The sequence below is a fragment of the Pinus tabuliformis genome, chromosome 8, assembly GCF_031772625.1.
Source record: "Pinus tabuliformis cultivar Carrire ecotype Pingquan chromosome 8, CPIR1, whole genome shotgun sequence".
In the NCBI taxonomy this organism is placed as follows: Eukaryota; Viridiplantae; Streptophyta; class Pinopsida; order Pinales; family Pinaceae; genus Pinus; species Pinus tabuliformis.
The window spans coordinates 1,808,930,523-1,808,951,201 of NC_142294.1; positions in this window are offsets into that span (position 1 = coordinate 1,808,930,523).

Genomic DNA, 20,679 nt, shown 5'->3' on the forward strand with positions numbered 1-20,679 from the left:
TAAAACATTGGTCATGAAGTGTCTATCTCAATCTCTCATGAAGACAAGGGTAGTTTAACTTGTAATTAATTTCAAAATTCAGATTTTGATTATGCAATGGTCAATTTGGAGATTGTTGTTTTTGGAGGGAAGCCCTTGTATGATAATGAAATGTTAGATGTAGGTATTTTTTCATGTGATGAGAATGAGTGCAGCCAAGTTGTTGAAGTTAGTAAGGAAAACTTTTATCTTGATAGCCATACTTTGGAAATGCATTATTTGGCATCCTTGAGGATCCCATCTATATTAGAGATGATTTTATGGAGGAGAATGTTGATTATGTCTTTTGGAAAACCATGTTTAGTAGGTGCACTTGCAAAAAAAAATTATTGGATTTGCAACTATGTTTTCCCATGCTTAGTTTTTTAAAAAAAATCAGTGATCTTTCTATTCCAATTTTTGTGAAAGTGTCACAACTTTTAGCTGGAAATTACGTTTTTATTGTTGAAAATTGCATGGGATAACAAAATATTAAATGTAGATTTTTTTAGAATCATTTCTAGCTATCAAATAATATGTATACTTTTATTTGCTAACCTGAAATTTCATCACATTCTCCTCATGTTTGATGAAAGATAGTTAATTCTTAGAGTTGCCTACATCCTCTTTGTTTGAGGGCATGATTAATGTTTGTCATGCATATTTTCCTTTAAAAAGGCACATAGTTGATGTTTTGCAAATTGATGATGGGTTGCCATGTACTTTTTCTAGAGCATATTTCAGCGCCCTTCAACAATGGATTGAATTAGCATGTGTTGAAACATGTTATCTTTTTCAAAATTCTATATTCACTGCCATATATGTAATGTAACTTCAATTTGAAACCATATTGTAATAGAGATCCCAACATATATAGACCCTATTTTTTATGTAATCTTGTTTTGGACCATTTCCAAACACAAGGATAGGGTCCATGGCCTTGAGGTGATGTTTAGATGGTTTTATTGGCTATTTGACTTCACTTAACTTGTTGATCCATCGTATGTTAGAATAGTTTACGATGAATAAGATCAACACACGTAAGCATTAATTTAACTTTATGTATCTTTTTTACATCATTGTAGCTAAATTGTGAACTTTTTATGATGTATTTAAAAAAGAAAAGGGGAATAAGTATGTGGTTTTTGTGGATGTTGATAGATATCCATCCCACCACATAGTCTTGCCTCTATTTTCTTCTTAATGGGGTCAAATAAATATTTATGGCATTCTCATGCACTCCCAAGAAGAGTGCATGTCCTCAAGTTGGAACCTATTGTTACACCTCATATTGTGTGGGGTTTCACTTTTTTAATTTAATTGTACTAGTGGAGATTTATCATTGGTTCCTTAGAGGTCTTTGTCTTTGGGGAATCTCATTTATCCTCAGTTGGATGATTGTGCTTGTTGCTTAGTGGGCTTCTCACATGTACTTGCCTTGTTAATCAACCCTTGTTTGCACTGATGTATGGTTGTGTGGCATACTATCTCATTATGTTGTGGTTTGGTATATATGCTTATCCTGGATATGGATGATGGTTCTAGCCACTCAAGAGGTTGATGGAGTGTTATGAGGTAGATGTTTCATGATTCTATTGATATTTCCTAGTGACATGACACATTGATGTATGATATTAGTGTCATTAGGAGGGGTTGTTTTACAAAGTCCTCATGGTTGGATGTGTGATGGGGAACAAGCTTAATGATTTGATGGATTAACACTTGGTTATGTCCCATTTTCTTATGATGGTGTTATGGTGGAATGATTCATGTTGTAAAATTTGCTAGACATCACATAGGGGATAAATGTGTTTAATGACATTAACACCCTACATGATGTGTTATTTCCTAAGTTTAAGTTAGAGTGGGGATATACTACATACTATTTGATGGTTTCTAAGGTCCGATGATTACTTTTGATGTAATAATCCCTTGATGGTGGTGCATTTTAGGTCAAACTTTATGTTTTGTTATTACCATGGTGGGACATCTTTTATTTACACGGTACAACACTTTATTTAAGTGCACCCATTATTAGTGTATATGTTCTCGTTGATTTAATTTGTTGATGAAAAATTAGAGGACTACGGTTATAGTTGAACATTAACCTTTGTGCACAAATGTTGGGGTTGATTTCATTGTTTAGTAGTCAAATTAATCTATTGTATTCATATTAAGGTTAATATTTTGGGCACTGTACTAGTTGAACATTAACCTTTGTGCACAAATGTTGAGGTCGATTTCATTGTTTAATAGTCAAATTAATCTATTGTATTCATATTCAGGTTAATATTTTGGGCACTGTACTTCATTGACTTCCTTTTGAAGAGGTTAGTTGGAGGTGGTTATGGAGATTTTTTATCAGTGCACGTGTGGCATATTGGGAGGGCCACACATGTGGCAAATGTTGTCTTATAGGGACCTGACCCAGTTCAGAGTTGATTTAGCCAAACAAATCCCGGTACTATTGGCCCTTTCGGCAACAGTCCGCGGAGCACAAACTGAGGTCTCACCCGAAGTAGTATGGGAGGGTGCTAGAACCAGATTTCCGCACCCTAGAGATGTCTGATGAGTTCAAGTGGTCTGCGGTTCGACTCTGCACACACGTCGCTATGCGCACTTTCTCGTACCTCGCAGCTTAGTATGCTGCCTTCGCGCAGCCTTACTCAGGGGCCGAATGTTGTTATTACCCAAGTCCTTACTAGTATTCCAATGTTAGTTGATTATTTTAGCCTACTTGCATGCTTTAAGTTATACTTAACACATAAATCATTCATACAGGTGCGCACAGTCAATGAAGAGTATATTTGCAATTTATATCAAACATGCATCAATCCAAGAACTAATACATAAATTGATATCAAACTTCTCTTTATTAATTCCTTCTTTGGTTACAGACTCGACTCTGCCCTACGCACTCAGCTGCATGGGTCCGTGCACTCAGTTGTGGACTACTAGGTCTCTGCGCACTCAGCTGCAGAGCCTTCTCCTACTCTACGACCCAAAGACACACTTAGTCCCTCAGACTCTTTCGTCTCTCTACTACTTCGCTTACTTTCACTTAGAGCCTCACTGTATTTATACAATCCCATAGTCTGCGGACCATGGGTAGGCCGACATTACATTACAAAACTAGGGCAGACAACCCTGTGACTCTATCATACATTTTGCGCTCCGCGCCCGCAATTCGCGGAGTCTTTACAACAATCGGGTCAAAACTTGGGCTTTGAGCCCCAACACATGCCTTAGGGGTATTCCATGCCCAACAGACCCCCAACACAAACATCATGACTCGCCCTCGAGTCACTCTGTCGGCGCGGCGATCTTTGCACAGAGTCCCTCCAACTGTTCTCGAACTGTGCTGAGGTTAGCAACGCACTGAGCTGTTGCTTGCTAGATTTGTTGCATCCGCTATTCCGAGACCTCTGTTTCTAAATTGTTTCCATACATCTTCACAGGTATCTGCTGCATATGTTTATAGTCTTGCGCCTTTGTCCAGCTCCTTGGAGCACGAAGACTGCTTCTGTCAGCTAGTCAAATAGTTGGCCCACCTGTGTAGGGCTTCAAGCGGCTGCCATTCACTTTGCCTAGGAAAGGTTCTCCATTTAGTTTGACCAGCTTTATTACACCTCTGTCTGTGACCTCTTAACCACGTATGGTCCCAGCCAATGCATTCTGAACTTTCCCGGGAATTTTTCAAACTTGCTGTCATACAGCAACACTAAATCATTTACCTTGAAGGTGCGCAACTTAATATGGCGATCGTGCCAGGCCTTTTCACACTGCTTTTGTACCTGCTGATGAAAACCTGCCAAGAACCGTTCCTCCTTAAGTTTTTCCAATTGCACAAGCCTTTCCTCCATAGCTTCGCGATCCGTCATCCTTGTGAACGCTGCTATGCATAGACTAGGTACGATATATTCCATCGGCATGACAGCTTCCACGCCATAAACTAACTGAAAAGGTGTTTGTCCCGTCAATTTCTTGCACGTTGTCCTATAAGCCCATAGTACTGCGGGTACACGTAGCTCCCAGTCAGTGCGTCTCACATGGTGGACTGCGTTCAGTACTTTACACACTCTGTCAAAGGTTTCCACGCGGATAATCATTGGCATGCTTGGTCTTATCATATTTCTTCATTTGTGCCATCGTCTTGCATGCTCCTGCTTGTTGGTCCTATTTCCTATCGCGAGGACAGTGTGCGTTCATGCAGGTTGCGTACCATACGCCTGTACCCATCTAGAGAAATGGGCGTGCAGGTTGTTTCGTCTGTCCTACCCAGCTTTCATCTGCATCTGAGGCTTTCCAAACTGCTTGAGCATCATCCTTCTGCATTCACACCAGTCCTCAAAACTTCTTTGATGTGTACCCCACCATTTTGTGGGCGTTGCGCGCAGTGCCCATTTCAAAGCGTTAAAATGTTGTTGTTCCAGCACTTCTCTCTCAAACTTGTTCAGGAAATCGTCCACCTCATTCAACCTGTCATACATAGGCAGATCTCTTGTTTCCATTGCTACACAACGTAGTGACCTTATCATCGTGTTGTAGTTGAGCGTGGTTACCTCGTGTAACCGATTCTGCCATCGTTCTATCTCCTTGTCCGAATCTGAGGTGCCATCCGCTGTTGGATTCACCCAATCCTACTCCTGCGTGGTTATCTTGTAGATACAGTCTCGATCGTCATCACTATTGCAGTCGCGCACCAGCTCTGTGTAGCGTGATCCTTCCGTAGGGTCTAAAGGTACCACTATGCGTAGTGACTTTTTCTCAAAAATCATCTTGCGCTTCTTTAGATTTATCACTCCATTCATGTCAGTGGCCCAATCTATTCCTAGTAGCACGAGATAGGGATTGTTGTCATCAACAATCTCTATCACTTCGAAATCTGCAAGCACGCTCGCACCTTCGATATCCACCGTTATTCCTTGTAGTCTCCCCATAGGTAAGATCTTTTGCTGGTTCTCCATTTGCAATTTAATAGGAGAGCATTGCAACACGGGCCTGCCCATGCACTCCCACATCTGCTTTGGCAAGACGTTCGCGTCCAATCCTAGATCCAAAATCACTTGATCCATCTCATATTCTCTGATTTGCGCAGTGAATCTCATCTCCCTCCATGTTCACGTTGTGTTCTTTCCGAGCTTCCAAACTACACGCGGTTCTCCCAGTCCAGCACATCTCGTGATGAGTTCTTGCAGCCCCTTCACCGCTTTGTTGTCGTGTAGCAGCTTCATGCATGTCTTTAGAAAAGTAGTGAGCATGGATGGTCCATCTCCAATTCTAGTTTGTCTTTACTACCTGAAGTGGAGGCCTCCATGAAGCTCTTCTTAGCTTCCATGAATGTCTCCTTAGCGCGCTCCAAATCAAATTCTGGTTCCTTTTTTGGAGCCTTGCGAACCCAAGCACTCTCTTCGAGCTGCTTGCCCTTGTCATCTCCTGTCATGATACCGCTTCGGAGCATGATGTTTACATTTGAGTCCTCCTCGTGCGGCTCATACCTCATCATTTGCAGGTTCTGAGTCGGGGGAGGTTGGAGTGCTCCTTTATCGCGCAACCTCGCTATCAGTGTGGGGCAGTCCTTCATCTCATGATCAAACTAGGTACAATATAAACATGATGCTCTCATCGGATTTGTACAATCGCAGGCATAATGCCCTGACCCTCCACAATTGTAACAGATTAGTTGTCTGCGACCCCTTCCTGGCCCTATTCCACCTCGACCTCGTCTGCGCCCTTGAAATCCAGTGCGCGCCATCCCTGCATTTTGATCGAGGGCTCGCATTTTGGTCTGAACTCTATAGGTAGGAGTCTGATCCATCATCAGTTCATAACTCCCACAAGTACGCTCATCATGGCCTACTGACCTGCAGAAATTACAGAACAATTGTTGGGACATCTGCGTATACTTCTGTAATAGATGGCAATTATCTGTAGCATGCTTTCCTCCTGTCTGACAAATCATGCACCATAGTACAGGTGTCGCGCTCGATCCTGCTTGTGCCTCTCGTCTCAATGGCATTGGCCCTCCTCCCACCAAGTAGTTCGGGAAGACTAGACAATGGTCCTTGTCATGTCCCTGGCCTTTGCACTTTATGCACCATACCTCCTCGCGTGCTTTTGGGCGAGTTGTCCTGTCTTGTTTCAAACTCTGCATCTCAAGACACAGGTTTTCCAACTACGCATGGATCTGTTGGACTCCCAAGTTAGGATCTTGTATCGGGGTCTTGTGTAGTCTCATTGCGATCTCCAAGGCCTCGACCTGAGTTGACAGCTTCTGTTGTGACAATGCTTTCCTTAGATGCAGTGTTAGCGACACTATAAACCATGTGCAATGTTGCCCATCCGCCAAGGTCATGTTGGCTTCCCGAACCATACCCTTCAGTCTCTAATCTAGCTCCCAGGGGGTCTCACCTGGAAGCATCGTGATTTCCTTAAATCCGATAATCGATTGTGTCTCTGATTTTGGCCTGCTAAATTCCCTGTTTAGCGCAACTTGGATATTCACGATCCCTGCGTTTGGATTTTCATTGGAATGCTTAATGTACCACGTCAGTGCGCAATCCTACAACGCGCTTACCAGTGTTTCCTTCTTTATATTGTCATCTGTGACTCCTTGTGCTTCCCATACAGCCTTTACCACGAACCAAAATTGGTCCGAATCTTCGTTCCCTACTCCTTTGAACACTGGCAACTTTATCGCACTCACCATATTGAATTGTGGTGGTGGCGGAGGTGGTGTGGGCGAAGATGGGGGTGAAGATGGTGAAACTGGTGGTGGTGTAGGTGGGGGTGGTATGCGCGGAATTCGTTGTCTTATCAGATTGATCGCACTTCTTGGTGAAACTTTCGCGAGATCCTCCTTTCTCTCCCACGGAGGTGAAATCAAGGAACTAGTCTCTAATTCTTCGCTACCTTCGTTTCTGTAGATCCTCCCACTTTGCGTATCCCCAAACATCAATTTATTCGCATAACCCACTTTTCACACAGTAGCATTTTAATCCAAGTGTTCAAAGATTTAACGTACTTACCTCACGGTCCTTTGAGGAAGTGTCATTCCGCCTCGCTATAGCTGACTAAAGTATCTACCACGAACTCGATGATAAACCCTCCTATAATTCGATCAAGCCAATGGTCCACAGCGCGCGCGATCTTATCTTCTGATGCTTCCAGTCTGCACACCAACTCTAGAGTCCACACAATAGGTTTGTCAAGCCTACACCTTCCCTGACTATCTGCTAGCTTCGCGATCCACTCGTACAACTCAGAGGGGAAGGATGCAAAGAAAATTTCGTGGATTTCTGTATATAAGTAGCACTCTAACCACTCTTCCTTCGATACTTGTGGATTCCTATTTTCCTGCGCCGCGAACTCGTGAATCTTTCTGTCCAACCACTCTTCAATTTCTTTCTTTTTAAGATTCCTGTGACACGACATCAGACATCTCTTATGCAGATCCCGGTCCCGGAAACGGAACCATTTGTTGGCTTATAGGGGCCTGACCAGGTTCAGAGTTGATTTAGCCAAACAAATCCCAGTACTACTGGCCCTTCGGTAACAATCCGCGGAGCGCGGACTAAGGTCTCACCCGAAGTAGAATGGGAGGGTGCTAGAACCAAGTTTCCATGCCCTAGAGATGTCTGATGAGTTCAAGTGGTCCACAGTTCAACCCTGCGTGCACGTCGCTACGCGGACTTTCCCGTACTTCACAGCCTGGGATGTTGCCTTTACGCAGCCCTACTCGGGGACCGAACGCTGTTATCACCCAAGTCCTTACTAGTATTCCAATGTTAGTTGATTATTTTATCCTACTTGTGTGCTTTCAGTTATACTTAACACATAAATCATTCATACAGGTGCGCGCAGTAAATAAACAGTATATTTGCAATTTATATCAAACATGCATTAATCCAAGAACAAATACACAAATTGATATCAAACTTCTCTTTATTAATCCCTTCTTTGGTTACAGACTCGACTCCGCCTTGCGCACTCAGTTGTAGGGGTCTGTGCACTCAACTACAGACTACTAGGCCTCTATGCACTCAGCTGCAGAGCCTTCTCCTACTCTACAACCCAAAGACACTTAGTCCCTCAGACTCTTTCCTCTCTCTACTACTTCGCTTACTTTCACTTAGAGCTTCGCTCTATTTATACAATCCCATGGTCTGTGGACCATGGGTAGGCCAACATTACATTACAAAACTAGGGCGGACAACCTTGTGACTCTATCATACATTTCGCACTCCGCGCCCGCAATTCACAGAGTCTTTACAACAATATCAGGTCAAAACTTGGGCTTTGAGCCCCAAAACATGCCTTGGGGGGATTCCATGCCCAACAGCACATAACATTTATTTACTTACTCATCTTAATGCATTTGGGCATATAGGAGGGCGAGCTTGTAGAGACACTTCTTGCTATTCTCGTATTTGTATATTTATTTATTTTATGGAGTATTTCCATGGTCAAAACCCTAATTCGCCATTCTCTCCCTAGATTTGTTTTGTTGGATATTTCTCAATTACTATTTTTGGATTTAACTAATTCATTCTGCATATTCATTCACGAAATTGGTTGCCTTGATATTTGCACATGTAGTGTGTTTGCATGCATCTTTTGGACCACTTTCTATTTTCGGAGGTTGGTTATGGAACACTCTACTAGGATAAATAGCTTATTATTATATTTCTTATACATTTTGGGGAGTACACTTTGTGAGCTCTTCTAGGTCAATCCTCGATGACACTCTCCTATATTGAAGAATATTTCACATGCATTTATTCTTAGGGGGTGATTTCTATGTGGACCCATCTAAAATTTAACTTGGTATAATACCTATTTTTGAATGGTGCATCTTTTCTTAAAGATTTTGTTGCACATCATTGTCTATTTTATCCAAATACAACCTCTCTTGAGAAGCTTAGTATACACATGTCTTGTTCTTGTCAACAATGGAGCTAACTACTCTAATATTGTATAATTAGTTGACTTATCATGGAGTTAGTTAGAAAGATGACATATTTTATCATGTAATATAATTCACTCTCTATATAAGGATGAGATTCTCTCCATTTCATTTATAGTTGGCAATTGGAGATTTAGGAGTTAGAAAAGTGATGGAAGTTTCAAGCTTAAGAGTTGAAGCTTCACATATCACCTTCAAAGTACCACTCATTAAGACTATCAGAAGATTGAGGTATTGATCCACTTTGATATGTAATTTATTCTCTTCAATTTGTTGTTCATGTTGTTGTTGATTCTAATTGGATTTTTAATAAATCTATTCATCTAAGAGTAGAGCACTTTGACATGGTTCTCCCTTGTACTTATAGATTTAGAATCATATTTCAGCTATAAAACACCACCTTTATCATTTGATTCATGAGTGACAATATTAATCTTCCAATACCAATTTTCTACAACACATTTCCAAAAAACACTTGATGTTCAAATGTGTCAAATTAGGCCCTTTTTACATTGAGTCCACACCTTAAAATGAATGTATCAAGTAGTTTCATCATCTATTAATTGGTGGAAGATGGTAAACTAGCCTTTTCTATCATATGACTTGCTTCAAAGTAGTTTGTGTCACAAAAGTTCTCTCATTTATCCATTGTTGTATGAATTCATTAGCCCATGACATATAGACATTGATTTCCTTTCATCTCTTCTCATTTCTTGTTTTTATTCTTCATTTTCCGATTTTATCCTTATCCTGTTTCTATTTGTCATTCTATTTCATACACTGCAACTACCACTCATTTTGCTTAAGCTAACTCTTTATTGAATCACCTTGTGGCTCCATTCCATAGCCTAGCAATCCTACCTTTTAGGGAAGCCTTGCTTGACTTGGAGAAAAAAGTCAATCAAAAGAGAGAGGAAGAGCTACTAATTTTGAGAATGGATAGCTTTCTTGAGTTGTAAAATACTAGCCCCTTGATGCTCGGGACTTTACATCATATGGGGCACTATATTTTATTGTAATGTCCCTTTTAACCTTAAGCACACACCTTAAACACGAATGTATCAAATATAGTTTCTTCATCCACCAAGTGGTGAAAGATAGTAAACAAGTATTTTCTACTATATGACTTACTCTGTAGATTTTATTGTAATGTCCCTTTTAACCTTAAGCAAACACCTTAAACATGAATGTATCAAATATAGTTTCTTCATCCACCAATTGGTGAAAGATAGTAAACAAGTATTTTCTGCTATATGACTTACTTCAAAGTCATTGTTTGTGACACATTAGTTTTCTCATTTATCAAACGCCTTATGAATCCATTAGCCCATAATTGATAAGAACAGGTTTCCTTCCATTGTTTTGTTATTCCTTTTCCTATTTTGTCCTCATCTCATTTCCATTTTCATAACATTTCATATACTCCTACAACCATATATTTTGTTAAGGGTTACACTTCCCACATCACCTAAGCGCCCCACTCCATAGCCTTAACAATTTTATTTAGGAAAGAAACCCCTTGAGTTGAAGAAGAGCCAACTAGAAAAGAGAATAAGAGCTATTGAGGTGACACTAGGGGGTCTTCCTAAGTTGCACCTAACACACATTGATGATAAGGAATATAAACTTTTGTGGGTATTAGACTTTGTTTAAGAAAGTTGTTTAGAAAAAATTTAATTTTTCTTTTGCCCATAAATTATATGTTAGGGTCCAACCCTAACCCCTTTATTTATGTAATAAACCTAATAGGGTCGAGTCATAGTCATAGTTAGTTAAGGAGTCAATAAAGCCCGTATTAATAATTGTAAGTGGTTGACCCGCATTTAAGAAAGGGACCACAGTTAGTTGCAATGGGCCATAATTAATAAATAAAGTGGTTAACCCTTGTTATGCAAAGGACCACTAGTCGTTAGGTTGTTGAAGGTCATTTAGCTATAAATAGTCGTAGTTAGAAGGGAAAGATCATTGAGTCTTATTTTGTAATCGAACTCTACTCTATTGGAGGTTGCCCCCTCGAAGAGGCAAAGTGAACATTGTTTTTATCTCTAAATAATAAAATACTTGTTGTTTTTCTTATTCTATTATGTGTTCTAGGTTGTATTTCTTCGCATATTTGGTATTCTGGAATTTTTCACAGGTTAAGAGCATAACAAGTGGTATCAGAGCACTTTTCAGGGCCAATGGTACCTCCATTTTTTGCAGAATTTTTCTTTTAGGCTAGAGACGTGTTCCGATGTCTTTAAACCATGGGATTTGTCATTGAGCACATAAACCTGCAGATTTGGGGAGGCATGCACGCAAGAAATACAAGAGGTGGTCACGCTTGTTGGACTCCCTTGTAACCCCTGTAGGTACCCCTTCGAGTAGTAGCGCATTAGATAGAACCGTGCACAGACTGCCTTCCACGTACCCTCTGGGTATATCAGAAGCCCCCTAGGCTCACTTGAAACCTCGCCTTAGATAATTCGTCAGTCATCTTGCTGCTACAGTACACTGAGAACAGCGCTCGAGGAGATTAGTCGCGCCTACGATAGGGTAGTTGTAGAAAATTTGTTGTAGGTTAACCTGATAATGCAATATAAATCAAAGCAGAATATTATAACCTACTTCTACTATCAATTTGTGGAAAATTAAAGATCGAGCTGAACAATATAACCAGAAGAAGAAGAATCAATGCACATGAACCACATGAAAATACTTTGGGGAAAGCCTCAGCTAAAAACCCCACTATCTATATTATCATACAAGGTGGAAATACATAGGAATTATACAAAGCCTTAGCTTTCACAGCGAACCAACTCTCAGTACAATCCTCACAGATGCTCACAGGCAATCTTGGCTTCTCACCAGCCTTCCTCTCTGCCCTCCAAGCTCCTATTTCCTTGCGATGTTCCTCTGGGATGATATCCTTCAACCAAGTGGAAAAACTCAATTTACCAAGTGGATGATCTCCTGATCTCACACATTGTTAGAACTGCGCAATCCTCAAGGAATGATTCCTTCTGCATGCATGAGTTTTCTTTATAAGAAAGCACATGCAACTGATAGTACACTGTCCTTGTCTTTAATCTCAATTGGGTCTTTCTCAAAATAGACATGCATGAGTTTCTGATGAGGGAATCTTCAGTTAACTGGAATACACTAGTTGAGTGCATGCATGCATCAACTGACTGTAAACTCTCTATTAGTTCCTCAAACAGTTTGGAACTAATTTAATTGGATTTAACTCAGTAAACTGAGTTAACTAATTACAACTCAAATATAACTCAATGTTATCTCCTTAATTTAAGGGATAACTCTTGCATGACTTCAGAAAGACTTCTAACTTGAATCTCTCCAACTAACTAAGTCAAAATAACTTAATTATTTTCAAGTAGCTGTTAAGACTAAATTCGATTTTAATTCACAATTTAATTCAAGGACAAATTAATTTGGAATATTCTTGTTGCTACATTTCAACACTCCCTCTCAACAAGAAAGGGATTATCTGCCTCCTCGATCCTATCTCTATGGAACTCGAATTTACACTTTGACAATGCCTTTGTCAAAATGTCAACATCTTGCTCCTCTGTCGAAATATACTGTAGCAAAATGATTCTCCCATCATCAGCAGCGTGCTTTACCTTGTAAAGCCAACGGGAACTCACAACTGACTTGTTCTCCGGTCTCAAAACCACGTCCCAAATAGTGTTACGAACTATGGAGTCATACTCCTCCACCATAGCATCAACCCAAATCGGCTGTTGCATTGCTTCCTCAAAGGAAGATGGCTCGGTCTCAACACATTCCCCAGCAAGGGCCATGTATCTAGTGTACCTCTTAGGTGACCTCCTCTATTTGCGCTAAGAAGATGGTGCTCCCACATTCTCTCTCGCATCCTCCAACAATCTGTCAGCTTCTCTTGTGCGCTTCCATCCATCTCTGGAAGACTCTGCTTGAGTGGATGTCTCCACTCTTGGAACCTCTGCATGCGGTTGCTCCGCATCAGTCTGAGGCTCCTCCTCCTTAGGAACCAACAGTTCCTCCACAGCCTGTAGTTAGAGCTCCCTCTCAAGGGAAACTCGCATGGCCTTCTGCTCATCAAACTTGAAATCTTTGCGAACCACTATCCTCCGACTCGTAGGCAAGTACACCTGATAGTTGTGAGGTGTATCAGTGTACCCCATAAGTATCCCCAACTCCACTGTCGGCTCAAGCTTCTTCCGTGCATCCTTTGTCACATGGAAATATGCCAATGAGCCAAAGATCCTGAAGTGACCCACATTTGACCTCTTACCCGAGAAAGCTTCCTCTGGTATCTTCATCTCAAGTATGTGATGCCGGCTTCTATTCTACAAATAGACCGTTGTATTACATGCCTCAGCCCACAAGTGAAGTGGTAGGCCTTGGTCATGCAGCATTGCCCATGCTGCCCCTACAATAGTTCTGTTCTTCCTCTCGTCCACCCCATTCTGTTGTGGGTTATGAGCTGTCGTCAACTCTCATTTAATTCTTTACGCTGCACAGAAGTCCTTAAACTCTTGAGAGACATATTCTCCATCGTTGTCGCTTCTTAAGGCCTTGATCTTCTTCCCTGACTCTTTCTCGACCAAAGCTTTGAACTCATAAAACTTTGTGAAGGTTTGGTCCTTCTTCTGCATGAAATAAATCCAGCATTTACGAGAATAATCATCAATGAAAATCACATAATACCTTTGCTTCGCGGTGGATGTCGTCGAGAATGGTCCACACACATCAGTATGAAATCGCCCTAAGATAGCCTTTGCTCGACTATCTCGATCATGAAAGGAAGACTTCGTGTACTTTCCCAAGGTACAACCTTTGCATGTGTCAACTTGCTCAAGTTTACCTTTGGGAAGTCCTATAGATATCTGTTGCATTATCTTCAAAGCCCCATGATGCAAATGGCCCAACCGCCTATGCCACAACTCGCCAATGTCTTGGCTTTGCACCAATTCTGCTTTCGTACTCAATGCTGCACAATCATCTACCTCTAGTTTATAGAGATTCTTCACCCGAATCCCTATCCTCTTGGTCTGACCCGTGGCTATGTGTCTTAGGAATGCCTTTCCTTTACTGAAGACAACATCGTAGCCTTTGTCCTCCAACATCGCGACCGATACCAAGTTCTTCTTCAATCCAGGCACATACATCACATCTGTCAAGGTGAGAGGAGCTCCATGCTCCCTCTGAAAAGCAACCGTGCCCACTCTTGAAACACTATACCTTCCATCGTCACCCATCTTTATGCGCATCTTGAGGTCTTTCTCCTCCAAGGCACTGAATAAACTTTTATCAACGGTCATGTAGAATGAGGCTCCACTGTCAAGATACCAGACACAACCCATCATCGATGACACCATGCATGCGATGAGGTTAAAGTCCATTTCGAACTGAGAGGCTAATACCTCACCTTTCGATCCTTCTGAGGATCCCTTCTTGGACTTCTTTGATGGGCAATTAGTTGCATAATGTCCCATCTCGTGACAATTAAAGCATCTCACTTTAGACTTGTCACCCTTCTTCCCTCCATGAGAAGAATTTGATTTGGAATGGGAAGCCTTCCCCTTCCCTTTCCTTGCCTTACTTGCTAAGGCCAGATTTTCTTCATCATCATTCTTGGATGAAGAACCATCTCGTGTGCTCCTCCTTATCTCCTCCTGCATGAGATCCGACCACAGTCATTCCCAATTCGGTAGTTTCTCCCTTCCATTCACAGAATCTTGGTAGCTATTCCAACTCTTTGGAAGGCCAAGGAGAGCGAGGCTCACCATATCATCATCGGTAGTAGTTATTCCCACACTGCCAAGCTCATCTCTACAGGTGGTGAGCATGTTCAGATGTGGAAATAATATCTCCCTTCTCCATCTTGATTCTTCGAAGCTTATCCTTGAGCGCCAATTTCCTCTGGTCGCTACTGTTCTGGTAGAGGTCCTTCAATGTCTTCCACATTAAAAATGGAGTATCCTTCCCATAGAGACTCAAGACAATATGGTCTTGAACTCCCTCAAGGATGATCCGTCTTACCTTCACCACACACTTCTTCCACTCAGCCAACTCTTATGCATTAGTTGAAGCTGGCTTTTGGATTTCTTGATCAATGAATTCCTTCAAGCCATTGTCTTCTAATACAGCCTCCATTCTATCTTTCCATGCTATGTAATTCGAGCTACCTTCTATGGCATACTCGACTCTCAAGCCATAGAACGCCATTGGCTAACCTTGAAGTATGGTATGAATTTGATTTGCACCTGCAACCCTAAACTTCAAACTTCGAATTCTCTCTTCATTATACTGTTCACAGATCCGATAAACTTTGCTCTGATACCATGTAGAAGATCTGTTGTAGGTTAACTCAATAATGCAATATAAATCAAAGCAGAATACTATAACCTACTTCTACTATCAATTTGTGAAAGCTTAAAGATCGAGTTGAACAATATAACCAAAAGAAGAAGAATCAATGCACATGAACCACATGAAAATACTTTGGGGAAAGCCTCAGCTAAAAACCCCACTATTTGTATTATCATACAAGATGGAAATACATAGGAATTATACAAAGCCTTAGCTGTCACAGCTAGCCAGCTCTTAGTACAATCCTCACAGATCCTCACAGGAAATCTTGGCTTCTCACCAACCTTCCTCTCTGCCCTCCAAGCTCCTATTTCCTTGCGTCGTTCCTCTGGGATGATATCCTTCAACCAAGTGTAAAAACTCGATTTACCAAGTGGATAATCTCCTAGTCTCACACACTGTCAGAACTGCGGAATCCTCAAGGAATGATTCCTTCTGCATGCATGATTTTTCTTTATAAGAAAACACATGCAACTGATAGTACACTGTCCTTGTCTTTAATATCCACTGGGTCTTTCTCAAAATAGACATGCATGAGTTTCTGATGAGGGAAGCTTTAGTTAACTGGAGTACACTAGTTGAGTGCATGCATGCATCAACTGACTGTAAACTCTCTATTAGTTTCTCAAACAATTTGGAACTAATTTAACTAGACTTAACTCAGTAAACTGAGCAACTAATTACAACTCAATATAACTCAATCGTATCTTCTTAATTTAAGGCTTATCTCCTTAATTTAAGGGATAACTCTTGCATGACTTCAAAAAGACTTTTAATTTAAATTTCTCCAACTAATTAAGTCAAAATAACTTAATTAATTATTTTCAAGTAGTTGTTATGACTAAATTCGATTTTAATTCACAATTTAATTCAAGGACAAAATAAATTGGAATATTCTTGTTGCCACATTTCAACAATAGTCGGGTAGTATGGCTAAGGGTACGGTTGATCCTCCTTAGTTAGCACCCTGAAAGATTGGGCTGAGTACTATTTTTGGACCCATATGTATATTGCAATCTGTAGCACCTGACACTCCTTTGTGACCATAGTTCCCTCGACTCTCTGAAGATCGCCCATTATCTTATTTGCAAGATCAAATCCACCAGTTGGGATTCTATTGCCGCAGTACAATTCCGATCTAGCAGTCATGGTTCTGTCGCCGCCGCCACAATCAGATCCACCAGTTGGGGTTCTACCACGCAGTACCATTCAGATCTAGGAGTTGGGGTATGTCGTCGCCGCACCAATTAGATCCACCAGTTGGGGTTCTACTGCCGCAGTCCAACTCACATTCAGTCATTGGGGTTTCGCAGGCAGATCTGACCCTCTGCACAGTAAGGCTTGTGGCTGCTATAGTGTGGGCCCGATTTTCGCAGGTCGTTGGGCAAGATCAAATTTTCTGGAAATTGGCCACTGCCGTATTGATCAACGGGGAGTAAAACTCCGTTAAATCTGAGACCTTCCCAGGACGCTTACAAGAGCCTTAGCCCATAAGATTCAGGATGACAAGCTTATCATAGTGGTACCATTCACTTGTCAGCTTCAACTTTTGGGCGGTCCCAAATTTTGTCAAAGTAGCGTCAAGTGACCGACATCTATGTATGGTAGAAACCAGAGCTCAATTCATGGCCAACGAGAAGATCGAGTGCCTTGAACAAAAGTTGGATTCTTTCTAGGAAGAGATGAAGAAATTCATGGCACAATTCAATATGAGCACGTCGGGTTTGCATTCGGAGGCACATGGTATTAATGAAGACCTTGAAGGAGAATCTAGCCATCATATTCACTTCCATGGAAATCACCAACATTCCCACCCTCGACCACCCAAGCTGGACATGTATAAATTTGATGGCTCTAATCCGACAGTATGGGTAGCACAAATGGAACAATATTTCATTCTGAATGATATCCGTGATGATACAACTAAACTACGTGTGGGAACCCTTTACTTGGACCAAGAGAGATGGCAATGGTGGCAGTGGCATCGGAAATGCTATCCCGGGAACATGACTTGGCAGGTGTTCTCAAAATCCCTTTGTGACCGCTTTAACAGAGAATCTAATTTTTTTGGTCATCTTACTAAGCTTCGACAGACAGGCACAGTAAAAGACTACATTGCAGCCTTCAAGACATTGGTCATCCGAACAAAAGGTCTAGGAGATGAATTCTACTTGGAATGTTTTATAAGTGGTCTCAAAGAAGCCATCCAAGCACCCAAGCACATATCTAGATGCACTACCCACCTACATGGATAGACACTTGCACAAAGGTTGTCGAAGTGGAATGTGCTTTAGTTGCCCAGTCTACTCGTCAAAATTTCATAGCCAAGGGACGCCCCACCCAAGCTCAGGGCCCTACCCAAACACTTAAGGTTCAAAAGGTGTCCCTAGCAAAAATGGCTGGAAGAAGAAAACAAGGATTGTGCTACTACTATGATGACAAATACTCCCCGGGGCATAAATGCAAGGAACCAAAATTCTTTCAAATTGATTCTACTGATCACAGCTCATCGGAGGAAGCCCCACCCCTTGGGGGACCAGAGGACAAAGTTGAGGAAACATAGTAGGACAATGAGCTCACAGCTACGCTAGAGGAACCAGTTATCTCGCTACATGCTTTGGCGGGCATTTCTGCGCCCCAAACTCTCAAAATCAGAGGCTTTATTAAACATCGCCCAATAGTAGTATTGATTGATAGTGGCAGCACTCGTAACTTTATCCATCAGCGAGTCGCCGAAGCTGTTCATTGTTTTGTAAGGTCAGTCTCTAATTTCCAGGTCCTTATTATTGATGAGGGGGCAATGAAATGTGAAGGACGCTGCGAAAATATTAAACTTCAGACGGGAGACTACCACCTAAAGACCCACATGTTTGTGATTAACATGGGTGGTTGTGACATTGTCTTGGGTGTTGAATGGCTTCACACACTAGGACCAATCACAATGGATTTCCAGGAGTTATATATGAGCTTTAAGCAGAATGACCACATGCATACACTCCGTGGACTCCAGGCAGGTGCTCCTTCTATCATCAGCTCACATCGAATGGAAAATTTGTTGAAAAAGGTCCATCATGGAGTTATCACCCAGTTTAATGCCATCCAGACCATAGAACCCACTACTCTTCATATTCATTCTAAGATGCAACATGTCTTAAACTGCCACCAACAGGTATTTGAAAAACCTAAAGAGATTCCACCCTCTAGAGGGGAACATGATCATAGCATCACTTTGGTCTCAGGGGCACAACCGTCGAATGTGTGCCCATATCGATATCCTTTCGCCTAAAAGAATGAAATTGAAAAAATCATCAAGGAACTCCTTAAAGCCGGTGTTATTTGTCCTAGCATCAGTCCTTATTCATCACCAGTGGTCATGGTGCTCAAGAAAGATGGGGAATGGCACATGTGTCCAGACTTTCGGGCCCTCAACAAGCTCACTGTCAAAGACAAATTCCCTATCTCGGTTGTTGATGATCTGCTTGATGAACTACATGGTGCTCAATTCTTTACTAAGCTAGATCTTCACTCTAGCTATCACCAAATACGCATGAAAGAAGTAGACATTCCCAAGACTGCTTTCTGAACTCATGAAGGCCATTATGAATTCTTGGTCATGCCATTTGGTCTCTGTAATGCCCCATCCACTTTTCAAAGCCTCATGAATCACCTACTGAAACCATATCTCCGAAAATTTGTCCTCGTTTTCTTTGATGACATTCTCATCTATAGCCTAACCTGGGAAAAACATCTTCAACATGTAAACCTGATCTTGCAACTGCTCCAGAATCACAAATTATTTGTCAAATTGTCCAAGTTCTCTTTTGGCGTGGAAGAAATCAAGTATTTGGGACACATTATAGGTCGTGAAGGTGTCAGGGTTGATCCCAAAAAGATACAGGCAATGCAAGATTGGCCCCAACCAAAAACCTTGAAGAGTTTGAGGGGATTCCTAGGTCTCATTGGCTACTATCGCATATTTGTCCACAATTATGGTCGCATTGTTAGACCCCTCACTAACCTTCTCAAGAAAAAATCATTCCTCTGGACTGATGCAGCACAACATGCATTTATGGCTCTTAAACAAGCCATGTGTTCCACTCCAGTATTGGCACTACCTGACTTCATCAAATCTTTTGTGATTGAATGTGATGCTTCAAGTACTAGTATTGGCGTTGTCTTAATGTAGGAAGGTCGACCCTTGGCTTTCACCAACCAACAACTTAGTGGGAAACCTCTGGGACAATCTACCTATGAGAACGAGATGATGGCCATCTTACATGTAGTGGATACCTGGCGACCATACTTATTGGGGCGACATTTCCAAATCCGCACATACTATCAAAGCCTCAAATATTTTTTGGAGCAACGTCTATCCTCACCACAGCAAAATAAGTGGCTGGCCAAAATGTTGGGATATGATTATGAGATAATTTACAAGAAAGGGCATGACAATGTAGTAGCGGATGCTTTATCACGCCAACTTGAGGATGAAAGCACCCTGCTATCAATCTCTCTTCCCATACCAGATTAGATTGAAGAAGCCCGCGAGGAATGGTTTTCACACCCCTCTCTCTCCCAACTCATTAATAACTTGAGAGCAGATCCTAATTCCTCAGTTGGCTACTCTTGGAAGGATGAGATTCTTCACTACAAGGATCGAGTAGTTATATCGCCGACATCCACCCTCAAAACACACATTTTGGCAGAGTTGCACTCATCTCCCACTGCAGGCCATGCAGGCTTTCAGAAGACTTATGCTCGCACTCATCGTTCTTTCTTTTGGACGAGCATGAAAACTAACATTCTTACTTTTGTAGCTGAATGTGATGTGTGTCAACACCACAAAGGAGAAACAATCAAGTTACCAAGAACCTTACAACCATTGCCAATCCCTGCCTCCATCTGGACGGATGTTTCTATGGATTTCATTACTGGTCTCCCGAAGTCGGGCAACAAATCAGTCATCATGGTGGTTGTGGACAGACTTTCTAAATATGCTCATTTTTGCGCTCTACCCCACCCATTTACCCCCACTTTGGTGGCTCAAGCTTTCATGGACCAGATCTTCAAACTGCATGGCATGCCCACTTCCATTGTGTCTGATCATGACCCGACTTTCACCAGTAACTTTTGGCAAGAAATTTTCAAGCTACAAGGCACCCAACTCCAACTAAGTACTTCCTATCATCCCCAAACTGATGGTCAAACTGAAGCAGTCAACAAATGTTTGGAGACATACCTAAGGTGCTTCACTTCAGAAAAGCAGCATCAATGGGTACAGTGGCTACCTTTAGCTGAATGGTGGTATAATACTAACTATCATGAAGCCACCAAGATGA